This window comes from Arvicanthis niloticus, chromosome 1 (genome assembly GCF_011762505.2).
Source record: "Arvicanthis niloticus isolate mArvNil1 chromosome 1, mArvNil1.pat.X, whole genome shotgun sequence".
Lineage (NCBI taxonomy): Eukaryota > Metazoa > Chordata > Mammalia > Rodentia > Muridae > Arvicanthis > Arvicanthis niloticus.
In genome coordinates, this window is record NC_047658.1 from 73,573,821 (window position 1) to 73,582,121 (window position 8,301).

The window sequence follows — 8,301 nt, forward strand, 5'->3', positions numbered from 1 at the left end:
ATAACAGGCAATATTGGCAGATATGTTATGAATAGATAGTTGGTCTTCAAAAACCTCACAGACTTACAGAATATAGCATGGACACATCTTTTTTTATTATTAATGTAAAGCTTTTTAATTTTTTTGACATCAAGACATGTCAGGTCCTGGAAGCACTCCATTTGACTTGGATTTGGAGATTGCTTCATTTGTGTCAAGATAGTCGCCAGGCAAAGAAAATGCCCAAAGTTTATCTTTAGACAGAATGCTGTCTAGAAAGGACAAATGGGTTCAGAGACATTGACTACTAAGCTCTGCCAAGACAGGGGTAAAGCAGTCTTTCATAATTCATTATTCACAAAAGATCTGTCAGATATTCTAGGCCAGAAGACTGAAGATGATACTCTAATGTTTTAGAATATGGTATAGCTGTCTAGGCATCCAACTGTCTGTCCTTTCTATAATTTTAGAAGTGGTTGTTTGCACCTTCTGCATATTTAGATAATATTTTTTTCCTTCTTAAGTCTCAAGACCTGATAGTTATAATCTTACAATAATAAGTTTAAGTTGTTTTGAATTTAAGAAGACATTCTAGGTCTGAGAAGATGTTTTTAGATTGATAATGCAAGTTAGGATAGAAATTAATTTAGAAACAGAACTCTGAACTTTCTCCCGAGTTACCAAATATAAACAGAATGGACTTTTTGAATGTAAATCTTAGCTAAGAATTACTTAAGTTGTTTATTATTATAAAATAAAAAGGCTTTTTAATTAGACAAAAAAAGGAAAAATTTCAGGTTTGGTCTGTTGGTATATATTTTAATGCTAAATTCTGTATCTGAAAGTCTAGTTGCCTACCAATGAATTCTCACATTTACCAGCTTTTGTTGTGTAAACTTTATTCCATAATTTAAAAACTATTGGTTAAATAAACATGGCTGCAACCAGTTACTGGAGGAATTATAGGTAGGCAGGTTTTGAGTTACCTGGTTGAGGGATACAGATGTAGGAGAGAGAAGAAAGTACATGGAGAGAGGAGGAAGCTGCCACGAGAAAAGATGGACCATGAACATATGGTCAGGAGAAACAGCAAGTATTTGTAGTACACGTTTGGGGAACTAGCCAGGCCAGGAGTTAGAAAAGTAGACTAGGGGTTATCCCCCAGTAATTGTCAAAGCTAAATACAATAACCATCCTCTGAGTCTCATTCATTAGTAAGCAAGATGTGGATAAGTTTAAATTTGTTCAACTACATCTCCAGGCTATCTACTCTCCATTTTTTCATTACCCAAGCAGTATCAGGCATGAGCTTCCCCTCATGGAGTGAACTTTAAGTCAGATCAGACATGGTTAGCTACTCCCACAAGTTCTATGCCACCATTACCCTAACATATTTTGCAGTCCAGACATATTGTAGGAAAAGGTTTTGAGGCTGGACCTGTTTTCATGTTTCTCTCTTGGTATCTAACAGAGTACCTTCCTGCACCAAAGAGACTAGAACTTATGAGCGAAGGTTCCATGTAGTCACTAGCTCTAACCTTCATGTTCAATTAATTTTGTGGGTGTTGTCCTTGGGAGAAAAGTCCTTCTAACACTTTGCAGAGAGGAATCTATTGTCTTAGCAACAGTTTGGGTTGCTTGGGGGGAATTCCATGCACCCTCTCTTGGCCAACAACTCAATTGGATGCAACTCAGTCCTACTATTGGAACCTTGTTTGGAGACAAGAGATTGCCAGCCAAGATTCCATATCTCCCACCATTAATAGATCTCATCAGCATCACCTTCATATGTTTTAGGAACAATCCATTGCCCTAGGCTTCCATATAATTACTCAAATGTTCCTCAATTTCAACAAAATTAATCTTTTTTTCAAGAGACATTAAGGTAAATAAGTAGTTTTGTTCATTTAAAACAACAGTCTACAGACAAAACTTGTTTCTTTAATGATTGGGCCATGTGATGGCTAAGGAAAACTCCATTTTCTGCTAGGCAACCATTCTCAATGCTACTGGCAACTCTAACTCTTTGCTCCCCTCCCCAGAACTATAGAACTACTATGAGATAATTAAGTCCTTGTTCTGGTTTTGTGAGCCCATTCATTGCTGTGTAACAGGAAGTGAAATGGCTCCTCTCGTGTGGGGGGAGTACAAGCAGTTCGTCAGCTACACATCCCACATAAATGAGATGAGACATTTATGCAGTTCACCTTTAAATACACTTCCTCCAGCCTCTTTGTGTGACAAGCCTTTGATTTGGCTTTAAGACTGTTGAGCTACCAGCACTAATTAAGGAATTCACTTCATTATAATTTAAGTAGTCTTGGTCATTTCCCAGTTGATTGGAACTCTGGAAAAAGTAAAAATGTTTCTTTCCGGATGATGAAATTTCAAGGTGCTGATTTCATGTGAGAAATGGTCTTTTTTCAAATAGTTTTGGCAAATAGATTGTTCTAGGCTTGATATAGTGAGTAGTATTATCTGGAGCAGCTTAATGTGTACTGCATAGACATTTTCAAAGTTAAAAATTGACAACCCTGATATGTGTACTTTAATATCTCATTATACACAGTGGTAAACAGAAGTAGTTCCTAAGTTCAAAAGACAGATGTCCACAACTGACTCAGAGCTGGAGAGAGCAAAGGGAAAGAGGATGGGCTGGTGACAATCTTCAAAGCCAACCTGGATACAGGAAGGCCTGACTGTGTCATCTAGTGTCGTATATTAGCTTGTGTGAAGCCTGAAATCATTGCTCCAGGTCCTTTTTTTTTTTTTCTCATATTTCTCTAGATCTTTCTATTAACAGACATCTTTGAGAATTTCATATCATTAAACTCAATCAGGAGCTAATTTCTTGAAAAGCCCTGAGGGCAGTAATGTTTACCTATAATTCCAGCAGCTGTGCTGTGGAGGCAGGCACAGGACAATTCCATGCTCCATAGGGACATCATGTCCCAAAGGAATAGAAATCTGACAATTCTAGAATCTGTGCTCCTCCAGTGTTCTCTCTCTCTCTCTCTCTCTCTCTCTCTCTCTCTCTCTCTCTCTCTCTTTCTCTCTCTCTCTTCTCCCTTCAGCTCCTCCAATGTGTTTTTCTTGGAAATGAATTCTGGGCCTAGTGCAAACTCAAAAGTCCCACCTCTACCCCCACTCCATGCACTGCAGCAGGCTACACCCTTTGGCTACTTTTCTTTAGATACAGTATTTTTAGGTCCTTTGGCAGGCCTTGGACTTTGGATCTTCCTGCTGCAGCTTTCTTTGTAGCTGGAATTAGTAGTCTGGGCTGATCTTGAGTTAGGTATGGCAGACACTGCCCAGTAGAAAGAGCAAGCAAGAGTAATAACACTTAAGTAATGTTAGGAATCTTACTCAGACTTCAGGCTGTTTCACAGTATAAGTAAATGGATAGGCAGCTGCAGGAAAGTCAGACCTTCTAATCTCACAGACAGAAGCATAGAAAACGAGTCCATAGAATCATGGGTAAATCCATTGTTACTCAGAGAAATTTTAAACTTTTGTTTAAAATTCTGCCATGGCCTTACTTTTGGGGGAGAGTAGTTTCTCTCTTGAAGATTTATGTGCAACTCAAAATCAAAGATTAGAAAAGAAGTGAGAGAATTTGGAGAGATAACTGGACCTCTCCAGCTCCTGAGAGCTGTCTTCCTCAGGCCACCCTTCCCTCTGACTCCAGGGCCCATAACACTCAGCAGAAAGCCAGCAGTTATCCACTGCCCCCCTCTTTTTAGTTTAAAATTGAACTCACCAAAGCAGAGACAGTGCTTTCTTCTAAATTCCTCCAAACTCTGAAGTATAATATTGTTCTCACACCTTCAGACAGGAACCAACTGACCCAGAATCTGTAGAGAGGAGTAAACTCAGGCCAAAATTTGTGTCCTGAGAATTTAGTCACTAAGGTTCTAAGCATTTAGTCACAGTCTCTAGTGAGCCAGCAGAGAAATTAAAGTTAAGACTTTGAGGGTTGAAACTGAGAAAAAGAAAACCACAGAACTATCAACCAACAGGGTGGTACCACATTATTAACTGGGGTTTTACCACAGAGGGAGTCAGTTTTTTGGGGGGCATCTTTGCCTTCCAGGAGCTTGGAACATTTTTCAGAGCTACAGGAACTTGTTATGTCACTTGTTGAGACTCATGATACACTCAACCAAAAATTCCTGACCCTCTGGAAACCTGCCGGTGATGGAAAGAAAGACTTCTCCATGGTTTCTCCTGTACCTGAGCTTCTGGCTGGGTGTTGCCTTGGTGGCAGGTGTGGCCCAAAGGGAAGAAAAAACAAGGCTAGGGACAGAAAGCTGCAGTGTTCCTCTGAGGTTGGAGCTGGACTCTTTCAGGATGAGAACAGGAAGAAGTTGCAGTTCAGGGAAGCTGCCACACAGCAAAATTTCCCATCCAGCAGGGACAGGATGGGGAGGAGTCATGTGCAGAGCCAGGCAGAAACACCTCACCACACTCCCAGCAGATAGAGTAGTGAGCTGCAGAGGGCTCGCCAGCTGCCCCGTGGGCTCCTCCAGATTATGTACTCTATTGTTGAAGAGACCTAGTCCACAGTGATGATCTGATTCATTGATTCATTTCCCCCATTCTAGGAGTCCCTCACCAGAATATCTCATGAGGTCCCATTTTGTGGGGAGCCATCTTGATCCATATGCTCTGATAAGAGATTTGATTACAATAGCCTATAACAGCTGAGCACACTCTGATAATATCTTGCTTTAGATCCCCAGGATTTTCCCTTGGGTGTGTAAGACTTAAAGGTGTGTGACTTAAGGGCATGACTTAGAGATCAGATTAAAAGACAAGACCTAAAGGCATGATTAAAGGCGTGACTTAGAGGCATGGCTTAGAAGTAAGACATATAAAAGGCAAGAGGCAGACAGAAGAGTAGAGGAGAACTTGGAGTTAGTTATTAGGCATTAGGTAGCAGGAACTTGGAAGAGAACTTGGAACTGGAAACTTGGAACTTGGAGGCACTAGGAACTAGGAACTAGGGACTAGGAATTCAAGACTTGGGACTTGAAGAGAAGAAGAGAGACTGAAGAATAAACGGGATTGAATCATACTCTGTCTGGTCTCCATTCTTCATGTCAGTCCTCACTCTCTCTCTTGCTGAACCTGCAGACTGGAACTGCTTAGGGCAGTGCTAGCTCTAACAATTTAGCCCCAAAGGCTTTTGGCAGTGTGGGTTCCAACACTGACAGAGCGGCTGTCAACATTTGGCCCCCAATTATTGGGCAGCTCGGGCTGCAACACCATTTGATTTGGGATTTGTATTGAAGACCGGTAATAGTGATGCAAAAGTCCCTGAGTAGAAGTTGGAAATCTGTAGGGCTATCAATGGGCTTCTATGAGCCTATTGTTCTCCAGCATTATGGAGCCCTGTGATGCACCATCAGCACTGTACAAAACCCGGTGCGCACACACATCATCTGTCTCCTTACTCTTCTATTGTTGTGATAAACACCATGACTGGGACAAGTTATGAGGAAAATGTGTGATTTGGGGCTCACAGTTCCAGTGGGTTAGAGTTCATGACCACTACACTGGGGAGCATGGCAGCAGGCAGGGAGACATGGCACTGGAGCAAGAAGAAGTCACAACTTGAGACACAAAGTTGACACAAACCTGAGGCAGAGAGAGAATGGAGGTGGTAGTCAGAATCTACTGAGTGATGAAAGCTGGCAACCCTGCCATAGCTTCTCTAATAATGTTATATTCCTAATCTGTCTGGAACAGTGTCCTGCTAACTGGGAACCAAGTATTCAAAGATATTAGCCTCTGAGGCCATTCTTATTCAAACCATCACAGGATGTTTTGCAGCTGACTATATGAGGACAGAGCTCAAAGTCCATCCTCAGCCATAGTGACTGACATCAGGACTGAATGGGAAATACATTAAATTTTCAAAAAAAGAAAGAAAGAAAGAAAGAAAGAAAGAAAGAAAGAAAGAGAAAGAAAGTGAGAAAGAAAGAGAGAGAGAAAGTGAGAAAGAAAGTGAGAAAGAAAGAAATGAAGAAAGATAGTTAATTTAAGAAAGAAAGTTAGTTGAGTGAGGGAATGATAGAGAAGCCTGTGCAGTCACCATCACCTCTCATCCCCACTCCTGTTGCCTCTCCCATTGTTTTCCTACACTCTCAGATCTGCTAAAATATGGGATAACGAGTGACAGCAGATATGACCCTGTAGTTTGAATTTATTTCACAAATATTTGTCTTTTCTTCCTTATCTGCTTCTTATATTGAAGAAGGTTACCAAGCTGCATTGGTTGACAACCAAAAACAACCACCACAGTAACTATAGATAAGACAAATTTGGAGAAAGAATCCTTAAAACATTTCTTTTCCATAGTGTCTTCATATACATCAAATGGAGAAGGCCCTGGCTGCCCCAGAATTTACATAAAAATTAATTCAGTAAGTAATTTAAAAGAGTAGCATCACCGGGCAGTGGTGGCACACGCCTTTAATCCCAGCACTTAGGAGGCAGAGGCAGGTCGATTTCTAAGTTCAAGCCAGCTCGGTCTACAGAGCGAGTTCGAAGTTCCAGGACAGCCAGGGCTACACAGAGAACCCCTGTCTCAAAAAACCTAATAAAATAAAATAAAATAAAATAAAATAAAATAAAATAAAAAGAGTAGCATCTGCTGTGGATAAGACATTGGCCAGCTCTAGAGGTAAAAAAAATATCTGACCAGCTTGACCAACAACAGATTAAACAAGGAAGCAAAGTGAACTTCAGACAAATTCTCGTGGAGACATGACAGGAGGGAAAAAGCTAATTCCTGAGTGTGTGGATTAGAAAGATTGCTTCCTGAGCCCAGAGAGAAAAAGAGCAGTATCCTTTTGGTAACCTGGCACTGCAGTAGTTAATGCAAAGTATTAAATGAAAAAAAAAACAAAAAGAAAAACAAAACAAACAAACAAACAAACAAACATCTAAAGCAACCCAGGAGCAGGGATTCTAAAGCCTGATAAAGAATCACAACAGACTTCTTCCAAATCTGCAGCAACGAAGAACGTTCGAGTTTGTAAATCAGTAAGTTAGAGGAATAACACTCTAAGCTGGTGCCCAGGACACATCAAGTATAGGGACAGAGCAGTTTCAGTTGTAGTCGGCTGGTACCCAGCATCTTTTGACACAGACTGAGCTGTGTTCTGGAGCCCTCTAGGTGCCAAGGTAAGGAAACCACCTCACTTTAGGTCGACAAATAAAAGGCACTCAGACACAACAGTCTAGAACAAGGAATCAGGTCCCAGAGACCCACCTCCATTATCCTAGTCTAAAAAGAAATCCAAGATACTAAGTAGGGAACAGCTAATTACCAGGTACCCACAGAGAAACCCAAAACCACAAAGGCTTAAAACTTCTGAAGTGTACCTTTTCCAAGACCCTTAAAGTAACTTTGGAATAGGAACTAGTAACTATTGCAAAATAAAATAGAAAACAATGTAAAACAAAACTCTCTCCTGATCTGAGCAGATGTATGCAATGACCTTTAAAGACCCAAAGAGCCAGCCTCATTTAGGGGGGCTGCTACTTGGCGAAGGTGTACTTGGTGACAGCCTTGTTGCCCTCGGACACAGTGTGCTTAGCCAGTTCTCCGGGAAGTAGGAGGCTCACCACCATCTGGATTTCAGGCGATGTGATTGTAGACTGCTTGTTGTAATGTGCCAGATGGGAAGTCTCATTAGCAATGTGCTCAAAGATGTCATTGACCGATGAGTTCCTGATGTCCATGGCCTTGGACGAGATGCCAGTGTCCGGGTGCACCTGCTTCACAGTTTGTACACATAGATGGAGGAGCTCTCCTTTTGGCTGCCCTTGCACTTCTTGCAGTCTTTCTTTTGTGCCTAGATGACAGCCTTCTTAAGGCCCTTCTTGGGAGCTGGGAGGGATTTGGACAGTTCAGGCATGATTGACATCAAAGAATAGAAAACAGTATCCCTTCCTTTTGCCTCTATGAGGGTACTCCTCCACCCACCCATCCACTTTTGCCTCAAGGCTCTAGCATGCCCCTGTGATGGGGAATCAAGCCTCCACAGGACCAACAGCCTCACCTCTCATGGATGTGAGATAAGCCCATCCTTTGCTACATATGTATCTGGAGACATGGATCACTCCATGTATACTCTTTGGTTGGTGGTTTAGTCTCTGGGAGCCCTGGATGATCCAGTTAGATGACATTGATCTTCCTATAAGGCTGCAATTCCCTTCAGCTCCTTCAGTCCTTCCCCTAGCTCTTCCATTGGGGTCCCTGGTTCAGTCCAATGGTTGGATGTGAGTATCTGTAGCCATATTACCTAGGTA

The 8,301-nt window shown here is 41.6% G+C and overlaps 1 pseudogene; it reads right to left on the reverse strand.

Annotated features, from left to right (window-relative positions):
- Positions 1–7,527: 7,527 nt before the first annotated feature.
- On the reverse strand, positions 7,528–7,907 carry LOC117715618 (histone H2B type 2-E-like; annotated as a pseudogene).
- Between the last annotated feature and the right edge of the window lie 394 nt (positions 7,908–8,301).